Source organism: Lethenteron reissneri, chromosome 10, assembly GCF_015708825.2.
Source record: "Lethenteron reissneri isolate LAM-NWPU_2019-01 chromosome 10, ASM1570882v1, whole genome shotgun sequence".
In the NCBI taxonomy this organism is placed as follows: domain Eukaryota; kingdom Metazoa; phylum Chordata; class Hyperoartia; order Petromyzontiformes; family Petromyzontidae; genus Lethenteron; species Lethenteron reissneri.
In genome coordinates, this window is record NC_083788.1 from 4,275,702 (window position 1) to 4,287,927 (window position 12,226).

The 12,226-nt window shown below is 49.0% G+C and overlaps 1 long non-coding RNA gene across 1 annotated transcript; it reads left to right on the top strand.

Moving 5' to 3' along the window:
* The first annotated feature begins 253 nt into the window (after positions 1–253).
* Positions 254–11,617, top strand: LOC133340540 (uncharacterized). Its single transcript, XR_009754913.1, has 3 exons — positions 254–652; positions 5,077–5,277; positions 6,449–11,617. It is a non-coding gene; the product is annotated as an uncharacterized LOC133340540 (long non-coding RNA).
* Positions 11,618–12,226: the final 609 nt, after the last annotated feature.

Consider the following 12,226-nt stretch of genomic DNA (forward strand, 5'->3'; position numbering starts at 1 on the left):
ATCACGTGCGAGGTAAACCAACGCGATGACGTCATCGCGCATTTATTGCCGTCGTCGCACGTTACGTAACGGTGTTGGTTGACGTCACCGCAGTGACACCGGCTTAAACGTTCTACCGTGACATCATCACGCGCGAGCGCCGCCATGGTAACGCCTCGATTGTACCACGTTGTCAATAAAAACAGGGGACATCAACAAACCGATTAAACTACTGTTATTTGCAATAACATATTTGCCACACGAATGCTCGCTTTTATATTGTACAAATAACTAAGAAACCCAATTTTTTTGTAACAAATAGCCTCGGTTGATTTTAGTCCTAAGCAATGTTAATTTAGAAGATTTTATTTTAACAACCTCCCCCCCCTGCCGAGCTCGCAGTTGGTAGGGGCCGAGATTGCGCAACAGGTCAGGGGTCACGAGGCGGCTGGACGCGTCTGTCCACTCGGCGTGCGAATCGTTGCGGTGATTGTTGCCCGGCGCGTTATCCCGTTCGCGTCGTGACGGCGATCGCCTTGTAATTGTCAGACACGTTTATAATTGTCGGTCGCCTTGTTATCGTCAGTTCACATCGCGGTCGGTGACGGCGACGGTCAAAGGAAGGCCTCGGCCTCAGTCGGAACCTCGACAGGAGGGCCTGTGCATGTGAGCGGTGAGTTGGGACTTTTAAAACTCGCGTGACTGCAGGAATGAATGTGCCTTGGTTCTCTCGGTAAAGTCACGTAGATGGGAAACTAAAATTTAAATTAAAAGCAAAAAAAACGGAGCAGTATATAGAATCCGAACAAAAGCCATTGTAACGAACAATATGTAGTTAATGTTAATAGGGAACCGCATTGACAATGGTAATACGTACCGTAATTAACATTAACTTATTCACACCAAGAAATAAACAATAATGACTGTTGTGTAAAGTCGGCTGTAATCACATTATTGATACCGTGTACCACATATTCTTGGTTCTCTCCGTAAAGTCACGTAGATGGGAACAAAAATCTCAATTAAAAGGAAAAAAAACGAAGCAGTATATAGAATCCGAACAAAAGCCATTGATACCAACAATATGAAGTTAATGTTAATAGGGTACCGCATTAACAATCTTCAAAGGTACCGTAATTAACATTAACTTAGTCCCACCAAGAAATAAACAATAATAACTGTTGTATAAAGTCGGCTGTGATCACATTATTGATACCGTGTACCACGTATTCTTGGTTCTCTCCGTAAAGTCACGTAGATGGGAAACAAAAATCTAAATTAAAAGCAAAAAAAACGGAGCAGTATATAGAATCCGAACAAAAGCCATTAACGAACAATATGTAGTTAATGTTAATAGGGAACCGCATTGACAATGGTAATACGTACCGTAATTAACATTAACTTATTCACACCAAGAAATAAACAATAATGACTGTTGTGTAAAGTCGGCTGTAATCACATTATTGATACCGTGTACCACATATTCTTGGTTCTCTCCGTAAAGTCACGTAGATGGGAACAAAAATCTCAATTAAAAGGAAAAAAAACGAAGCAGTATATAGAATCCGAACAAAAGCCATTGATACCAACAATATGAAGTTAATGTTAATAGGGTACCGCATTAACAATCTTCAAAGGTACCGTAATTAACATTAACTTAGTCCCACCAAGAAATAAACAATAATAACTGTTGTATAAAGTCGGCTGTGATCACATTATTGATACCGTGTACCACGTATTCTTGGTTCTCTCCGTAAAGTCACGTAGATGGGAAACAAAAATCTAAATTAAAAGCAAAAAAAACGGAGCAGTATATAGAATCCGAACAAAAGCCATTGTAACGAACAATATGTAGTTAATGTTAATAGGGAACCGCATTGACAATGGTAATACGTACCGTAATTAACATTAACTTAGTCACACCAAGAAATAAACAATAATAAGTGTTGTGTAAAGTCGGCTGTAATCACATTATTGATACCGTGTACCACATATTCTTGGTTCTCTCGGTAAAGTCACGTAGATGGGAAACAAAAATCTAAATTAAAAGCAAAAAAAAACGGAGCAGTCAATAGAATCCGAACAAAAGCCATTGATACGAACAATATGAAGTTAATGTTAATAGGGTACCGCATTAACAATGTTAAAAGGTACCGTAATTAACATTAACTTAGTCACACCAAGAAATAAACAATAATAATGACTGTTGTATAAAGTCGGCTGTAATCACATTATTGATACCGTGTACCACATATTCTTGGTTCTCTCGGTAAAGTCACGTAGATGGGAACAAAAATCTCAATTAAAAGGAAAAAAAACGAAGCAGTATATAGAATCCGAACAAAAGCCATTGATACCAACAATATGAAGTTAATGTTAATAGGGTACCGCATTAACAATCTTCAAAGGTACCGTAATTAACATTAACTTAGTCCCACCAAGAAATAAACAATAATAACTGTTGTATAAAGTCGGCTGTGATCACATTATTGATACCGTGTACCACGTATTCTTGGTTCTCTCCGTAAAGTCACGTAGATGGGAAACAAAAATCTAAATTAAAAGCAAAAAAAACGGAGCAGTATATAGAATCCGAACAAAAGCCATTGTAACGAACAATATGTAGTTAATGTTAATAGGGAACCGCATTGACAATGGTAATACGTACCGTAATTAACATTAACTTAGTCACACCAAGAAATAAACAATAATAAGTGTTGTGTAAAGTCGGCTGTAATCACATTATTGATACCGTGTACCACATATTCTTGGTTCTCTCGGTAAAGTCACGTAGATGGGAAACAAAAATCTAAATTAAAAGCAAAAAAAACGGAGCAGTCAATAGAATCCGAACAAAAGCCATTGATACGAACAATATGAAGTTAATGTTAATAGGGTACCGCATTAACAATGTTAAAAGGTACCGTAATTAACATTAACTTAGTCACACCAAGAAATAAACAATAATAATGACTGTTGTATAAAGTCGGCTGTAATCACATTATTGATACCGTGTACCACATATTCTTGGTTCTCTCGGTAAAGTCACGTAGATGGGAACAAAAATCTCAATTAAAAGGAAAAAAAACGAAGCAGTATATAGAATCCGAACAAAAGCCATTGATACCAACAATATGAAGTTAATGTTAATAGGGTACCGCATTAACAATCTTCAAAGGTACCGTAATTAACATTAACTTAGTCCCACCAAGAAATAAACAATAATAACTGTTGTATAAAGTCGGCTGTGATCACATTATTGATACCGTGTACCACGTAATCTTGGTTCTCTCGGTAAAGTCATGGAGATGGGAAACAAAACTCTAAATAAAAAGCAAAAAAAAAACGGAGCAGTAAATAGAATCCGAACAAAAGCCACTGATACGAACAAGTTAATGTTAATTACGGTACGTATTAACATTGTTAATGCGGTACCCTATTAACATTAACTTCATATTGTTCGTATCAATGGCTTTTGTTCGGATTCTATTTACTGCTCCGTAAGTGATCAAATAAACGTAGTTTCGTTTTGTTTGCACTGTGTGCGTGTTGAACTTGTACTGGATGGAAGAACAACAAACACGAACACACATTATAAAGAGTTTAGTTGTTAATCTAGATGAAGGAAGAACGTTCCAGACGGCCGCAGAAGCGCGTCTGAAAGAACGCGATGCCGTGACCAGCGGAGATTGCGTGATGGTTTATGCTCTTGGACGAGATCAGCAAGGTTATCACACGTGTTTGTTGAACTTTTTTCGCACCGAAAAAGAGTTCTATAACTCGGTGGGCCTCAACTTACACCCGATTCAAGAGCCGAATGGCTCACAGGGCTCTACCAGATAAATTGAAACTGAAAAAACTAACTGAAAAACCTGGTAAAATAAAAATGTCATGTGAATCAATCCTTATGTATCTTCATGTGTCTCCCTATTTCTGTGTCCCTGTGTCTTTGTTACTATTTCTCCTCGTGTGTCTCCGTGTATATGTCTTCATGTGTCAGTGTGTCTCTGGATGTACATGTCTCTGCCTTTATGTGTTCCCATGTATCCCTCTTTGTCTCTTTCCCCATGTGTCTCTGACCCCATGCCTCCCCATTTGTTTTTGTTCCTATATGCTACCATGTGTCTCCATATATATGCCTCCCCATGTGTGTGCCTGTCCATGTGTGTGTGTCCCTGTCTATGTGTGTGTATGGGGAGCGGTGGTGTAGTAGTTAGCGCTACGCTGCGCTATGAACCTGGCGACCCAGGTTCGATTCCCGCTCACGGCCAACACCGGTGACGATTATCTGAACCGGTCCCGGGCCTCCCCTAGGTCGACTCAGCCTCAAATTAGTACCTGGTGCGATGTGTAAACATCGTCACTAGGGAGACAAAGGCGGCCGGGCGTGGTGTTGGCCACCAACCCCCTCGTGTGCCGGCCTTCATAGGTGCTCGCTAATGGCACTTGCCCCTCCAGTCTGTTAAGGCTATACGGGGGGTCTTTATCTTTGTGTCCCTGTCCATGTGTGTGTGTCCCTCTGTATTCCCACATCTCTTTGTTCATGTGTTTCAAATTCTATCCTCGTGTGTCCTTGTCCCTTGTGTGTATGTATGGGGGAGCGGTAGTGTAATGGTTTGCTCGCTGGCAATACGAACCCTGTGACCCGAGTTCGATTCTCGCTCATGGCCAACACCAGTGACGATTATATGTGAACCGATCCTGGGCCTCCCCTAGGTTGACTCGGCCTCATGAGTACCTGGTACGGTGTGTGGGGAGACGAAGGCGGCCGGGAGTGGTGCTGGCCACCTACCCCCTTGTGTACTGTGCCGACCTTCATAGGTGCTAGTCAGTAACATCACTTGCCTCAACCGTCTGTTGAGGCTATACGGGGGATCTTTGTCCATTTTTTTCGTGTGTATCTATGTGTCCACATCTCTCGCTGTGTCCTCAATTCTCATCACCACCCACATCCCCACCGTGTCTCCACAGAGACGCCGGGGCGTACCGCGAGTCCTGCGATCTCCCTCGATGTCTCGTCGTCCTCCCGCACACCACCACCGTCACTACCACTAATCCTCCTCCTCTTCCACTTCACCATCTGCCTCCTCTGCCCAGCGCCCCCCTCTGCCCCCCAGTGCCCCCCTCTGCCCCCCGCGGTGCCGATGAGCGCGTACGAGCGCTCGCTGTGCCGATTCGTGGACGCCGGTCGCTCAGGCCGGCGGAACGCGTTGCCCGACATCATGGCGGCGTCGTCCTCGGTGGGAACGGCGGGCCTCTCGGAGCAGCTGGCGCACGCCCTCACGCTGCTGGGGCCCGGTACGCTCTCGCACCACGGCGTCGGTGCGCGTGGGACGCGTGCACCACAACAGCCGGCGCAGGCGGGCGAGTGCACGCGCACGTACACAACCGGCACCAGAGCGAACAGCGACGTGAATGCTCAACGCCCAAAGCGCACGTTGACAGATGCGCCTGCGGTTGCAGCCACTTTTTTTCGGTCCCGCACTGAACGTCGTGCAGGTGGTGCACACTGACTGACTGAACGGTACCGATTGGTGGTCGAGGGGTGCGGCGTGCTGGTTCACACTCTCCGTCTCGTGCGTATTGAGAGGGGCCCGTTGACTCGGCGGCCGTGCGAGCGACTCGCAACGGGGAAGGTTTTGCGAGTTCAAACTCTGGTTTTGGGGTTGATCTCGGCTCGTCGTCCCACCGGGGTCGACAGAATTGGTACTGCTCTTTTGGAGAAGCTAGCGATGGTTGTCCCATGGATCGGCTTTTCCCCCCGCCACAGGAACGTGAAATCTCCACGACCGTCTCTGCAGGGCTGTACACGGGAGATGGGCCATAATGTCTCAATGCTCACTTTGAGTGCCTACTGAAGGCTGCATTTGCAGTGACAGCAACAGCAGCAGTCAGACATAAGCAGCCACACCTAACCCAACGGATGCACCTACTGCAACAGCAGTACTAACAAGCAAGAGCCAATACAAAACCAGCAGTAACGCACTCGTTCACAGCAGCGCTAACAGCGGTAGCACCATTTACTCTTATTACAGCAGCAGTAGTCGGCCTCAGTATTTGCTTTTTGACATGCCCACATGGTACGCATGCATTTGTGTCTGTGTACACGCGTGGGGATCGGTAGTGTAGCAGTGAGCGCACTCTGCTACGAACCTGGCGACCCCATTTCGAATCCCGCTCGCAGCCAACACCAGTGACGATTTATCTGAACTGGTCCTGGACTACCCCTAGGTTGACTCAAATGAGTAGCTGGTGCCGTGTGTAAACATCACCACTCGGGAGACAAAGGCGGCCGGGCTTGGTGCTGGTCACACAACCCCGTCGTGTGCCGTGCCGGCCTTCATAGGTGCTTGCAAACACTTGCCCCAACGGTTTGTTTAGGCCATACGGGGGATGTTTGTCTTTGTTGTATGTCTTCATGTGTGTCTTCGTGTGTGTGTGTGTCTTTGTGTGTGCGGGGTTGTTCTAGGAGAGCCACCGACTGGCCTGGCTCAGGGCTGTCTGCAGAGCGATGGCTCGGCGGCCAGGCTCGGAGACGGAACGGAACCCAAGCGATGAGGGTTTCTCCACCGGCCCCGTTGCACAAGTCCAGGGAACACTGAACACTAATGACACTGAACACTAATCACCCTGAACACTAATCACCCTGAACACTAATCACCCTGAACACTAATCACCCTGAACACTCAATCTAACACAAGATGCACACACTTGTCAGAGGCATACTGGACACGACTCAATAGCACATTGAACACGAGGCAATGTAATACTGAACACTAACCCAAGTGTATTTTGAAAACTATTCAAGTTCTTACTGAACACGAGTCAAAATGAATGCTTATTCAGCTACACATTGAACACGAGTAATGCTGAACACCATGCAGATGCATGCTGCACACTGGTCATACTGTGCATACGTAACACTGTTCAACAGCATACTGAACAGTGTTCATATGGCATATTGAACAGTGTTCATGAGCTTACTGAACACTTTGGTTGCATAAGCATACTGAACTAATGCGAACTGAACACTGCAGCACATGGAACATTCGTCACCATCCTGAACACTTCCCAATGAACACTACCTATCATCAACGCTATGCAGGTGATATCGGACACTATTCAGTGGCAAGCTGAACAATCAAACTGGCGTATACGGAACTCTATTCAATAGCATGCTGAGCACCATGCAGGTGCAAATTGAACGTGAATCACATGGCACACGAAAGCCATATTGAACACTAGTCAACTCGTCAAGGTGCACAGTGACCACTAGTTAGGTGCAGACTGACCACTAGTCATGCTGAACGCTCGTCAAGGGCACGCTTTCGGTTAGGGATCGGCCAAAAATCCCAAGCAAAGGGGGGGGGGGGGACCCCCTTGGAAAACGAGTCTTGAGACTCGGTGAGGCTTTTCCTGGGGAAAACAGCGCAGGATCATTGTTGTTTTGGGCGGTCATTCACTTGCACAAATCTCCGGGCAAACCTCTCTCGTGCACACAGAGACCCTACGATTGATCTTTCATAGCGGAGCGACGGCGTTGTTAGCGAGCACCTTTCAAAGCCGGAATGGCACGCGAGGGCGCCAGCGTCCGTTGGCCCCCAATTACGCGTTCCCGACCGCTTTTGTCTCCCCAATGCATTTAAGGCTCGGTCCACCTAGGGGAGGCCCAAAATAGCTTGCTGGTAATGTTTGCCACGGCCCGGAATCAAACCCGGGTTGCTGGGAAAATGTAGCGCAGTGTGAACCACTCCCCTACAGCTTAACACAAAGACAAAGACCCCCCGTGTAGCCTTAACAGACATTTGGGGCTAGTGCTGTTAGCGAGTACCTATGGAGGCCGGCATTGCATACCAGGGGGTGGGTAGCCAGCACCACGTCTCCCTAGTGGCGATGTTTACACACCGCACCAGGTACCCATTTGAAGTTGAGTCGACCTTGGGGAGGCCCAGGAACGGTTCAGATAATTATTGTCACCGGTGTTGGCCGTAAGCGTGAATCGAGCTTTGGGTCGCTGGGTTCATCGCGTAGCACGCTTACCACTATGCCACCGTTCCCCAGCCTAACACAGACAAATATTCCCCTTATAGCCTGAACAGACTTTGGGGAAAGTGCCGTTAGCGAGCACCTCCGCTTAAAACACACGCACGCACACGCGCGTACGCACAAAACCACGTGCTCATCTCACACGTAGAAGGTACGCACACAAGCACGTACCTGCACACGTGACACGCACTAACTGGAAGGGAACAACAGAGGCTATAGTTTCGCCTTTTGACTCGCGGCCTCCGCAAATATTTATTTTGTTTACGGATCGGAGTCGACGCTTTGCCAACATTCTCCAACGGGCGTAGAGGCGACTACCATTATCTCGCCTTCTGCTCTGCCTCGGAAGTTTACCGTCACAGCCACTTAGTCAATTCGCTGCTGGATGGTGGGGTTGTCCCCCCCCCCCCCTCCCCCCACTGCCTGCCGCACGGCTCGTGCGGGTTGCCCGGTGGGGGGTCGGGGAGCACCCACGAACAGAGGTCGCAAACGGGTTTTGATTCCTTACCCGTACCCGTACCCGGCCGCACCAGGGTCGCAAATGGGTACCCGTACCCGGCCGTACCCGTACCCTACCCGTACCCGGCCGGGTACGGGTAGGGTACGGGTATCGGATACCTGATTGCGACCTCTGGGATGAAGCCATGTTGCAGGCGCGAGTGGGTTGATTCTAGGAACTTGAATTGTGAGAAGAGACAAGACGTTGGGAAATGAGTGACAAACAGTTACTCACCAGTGACTCACGGTCTACCCGTACCCGTACCCAGCCGCACCAGGGTCGCAAACGGGTACCTGTACCCGTACCCGGCCGGGTAGCCGGGTATCGGGTAGGGTACGGGTATCGGGTGCCCGGTTGCGACCTCTGCCCACGGGTGAGGGAGCACAGAAGTACGGCGCAGCGATTGACTTTGCCGGCGTTGTTCTTCCACTGCCCACCCGCAACAGCCGATAGCAACCTGTTTTGGCGCGCGGGGGTCGCCCATCCAATCACTATCCAGGCTCAAACCCCCGCTTAGCTTCCGATATTAAATATTTTAAATAAGTTGCTCACTTGGTATTTCTGTCATCATGGCAGCGCGAGGCTATCGCGAAGGTGAGACGTTTGGGTTACGTGACGTGTTGGCGCCTAACAAGTTAAAGTCGTGTAAAGTCACGGATGGATATCGACGGCCAGTACAGTGGGTGGTGGTGTGATGTTTGCGATGTGGCGTTCACACTCCTGGGTGAATCGTCTTCAAATTCGGAAAATATGATCTCTTAAGTGTCCATCGCGAAGGATACTCTGCGTAGTATTTAACGGTTAGTCACACCAGCGGTATTGACCAGGGCGGCCGCTGGGCTTGAGCCACGGACCTCGGGCGACTGGTGCGAGCTTGTGGTGAACGTTGGCAGCGTTGAGTTGATCTCCCGCATTAGAGGGGTTCAAGCAGAGAATAGAGATGCTTGTTGCACCAACTTCAAAGCACCGACGATGTATCGCATGCACATGCTCCCAGGGGTTGTGGGGAGCGGGGGGGCAGGGGCTGTGAAATAGGGGGCAGGAGCTGTGGGGAGCGGGGGCAGCGGTTGTGGGTAGCAGGGGCAGGGGCCGTGGGGAGCGGTCGGCAGGGGCACTGATGAGGGGGGGCAGCCAGGGCAACAGCTTTGTTGTCCTCTGGATACACTCGCCCCCACCATAGGAATGTGGAACTTCCAACCGCAGGCTCATGGCTGTATGAAAAAAAACGAGATAGGCACCAACGCCTCCAAACTGAAGTCGAACGAGAGGCATCGCCATGAGCGAGAGAGCGATAAGAACCCGCAATACGAGGAAACGGGGACATCCCCTGCTGGGCAGCTTGTGTCCCCATCCATCCCATTACACTGGTCAACACACTTTTTCTGGCATAAGGTATTCCAACGGGTTTAAGGTGCTGATTCCAAATCTGGCATCAGTTTTTGTCTCTCACATCAGGTTTTTGAGATATCAAATATTGCATTTTCAATAAAAACTGTGGAAGAAAAATATTAAATAAATGTGGATATCTACATAAAATTATATTATAAACACACTATCCTAAAAAATACAGCACCATATTTTAACACTAAAGCCGTCACTGGCTCGCAACAACTTGCAATCGTAAGCGACAGAGTTAATTTCGGGTAAAATCAATGAAAATGGGGTATGCCGATAGAATAAAAATGAGATGTGATAGAGCAAGTCTGAGATCAGGTTTGGAATCGGCAAGTCCAGGCCAGAAAAAAGAAGTTTTTAAAAATCCTTTATATTAAGTTTACTTGCTTGCTTGCTTGCGTGCTTGCGTGCTTACGACCGTGCAAATTTTTCGGTCGTTTTCTAACCCACTTCCCGTGATCCAATCGAGCTGACATTTTGCACACAGACTCGTTGTGCGTGACAATTAATTTTCGTGAAAAAAAATTTCCTAAATTTTACACTGTTTAGGGAAAAACATTTAAATATTTAATTACCAATTGCTTAATGGTGGCAGACAATCATCTGACCCATAGGTGGCAGCCATCTCAAGCCAGAGGACGAGAGGACTCTAGCCGCCACGCATATAAAGGATTTATAGTGAAAAACTTTGTTTTTACGGGTTAATTTTTTATTGTTGACCAGTGCAAAAACCCCGCACCGATCGGCCCTCGACGGCCGTGGCGCGAGCCTCGTGATGGCCGTGTCGGAACCGGCGAGGGCCGCGGGGGGGGGGGGGGGGGGGGTCCGGTCAGAGCAGCCTTTTGTCGACTACGAATATTTATTTACAAACAAACGCTCCCCCGTGTAGACGACGGAGGACGCTTTTGCTTTTTCTGCTTCCGAGTTCGGTCGAGCGCGGCTTGGTGGGGAATTGTTTGCGGATACGGGACGCGGAGTGGCCACCCGTCCACTTGAATGGCAGTGCCGGTGGTGGTGAGGGAGAGCCCTCCGTGGGGTGGTCAGGCGAGGGGGGCATACCGACGCTCCGAGCGTTTAGCAGGGGCGCAGCCACTGGCAGGCGTCATCGGGGTCCAGATACACCCAACATGTTCAGATGTGGCACAGAGACACTACGAGTTTACACGAGGCTAGGATACACAGCAGATGTAGATGTGGCACAGAGACACTACGAGTTTACACGAGGCTAGGATTCACAGCAGATGTAGATGTGACACAGAGACACTACGGGTTTACACGAGGCTAGGATACACAGCAGATGTAGATGTGGCTGAGAGACACTACGGGTTTACACGAGGCTAGGATACACAGCAGATGTAGATGTGGCTGAGAGACACTACGGGTTTACATGTGGCTAAGATACACAGCAGATGTAGATGTGGCTGAGAGACACTACGGGTTTAGTGGGGGGGGGGGGGGGGGGGGGGGGGGGGGTGGTTGGTGACCTCTACCGACCCTCTCTGTCGTCTACCCAGCAACCGCCGGGAACTATTCGCGAGGTCACCCGCGCAACCTCAAACGCGTGGCCGTGGCCCCCTTGGCTCCTGCTTGGCCTAACCGAATGGGGGGCTCTCCGCTAGCTCGCGTTTACCCTTTGCATGTGTCTTGTAAGCAATAACGTGACTGAACGTGACTTTAATAAAGAACATGTGATGCTGACGTTTTGAATTTGTACCGGTGTCCTTACCGTCGAGTTTCAGGTTGATTTAGTTTCGCCATGACGTCACCCTGCTGCTGCTGCTGCTGCTGCTGCTCTATTTAACACATTCCTGCGGAGGGAGCTGGTAGGAACGTTGGGTTGCTCGGTCAATGGCCAGGGTCAACGGCGGCGTGGTGTATTCCGCAAATATGCCCGATTGTGAGGGCGGGCACAAGCCGCCGTGAGTAGGTTAAACGTTGATACGGGTAGGAACAACAGGTTCCACACTGCCCACCAGGGATTATTTGTCTGTCGTGCATATCCGGAATTCCGCCCCACCCATGCACCTCCCCACCGAACGCCGAGCTACGCCGCGATTGGTTGACGATGTCGGGGAGGGTGGGGGGGGGAAGGGTAAACACGCCCACTCATCCAACTGCCCCACCCCCGAACGCCGCGCTGTCCAACCAAGTTCCTACCTGCCCACTCCGAAGGAACGTGTTAAGGGCACTACGGGGTGAGCAGCCCCTCCCCACCCAGCCCCACCCCTCCCACCCCCCACCCTCTCCACCCAGCCCCTCCCAACCCAGCGCCTCCCCACTCAGCCCCTCCCCACCCTCCCCACCCAG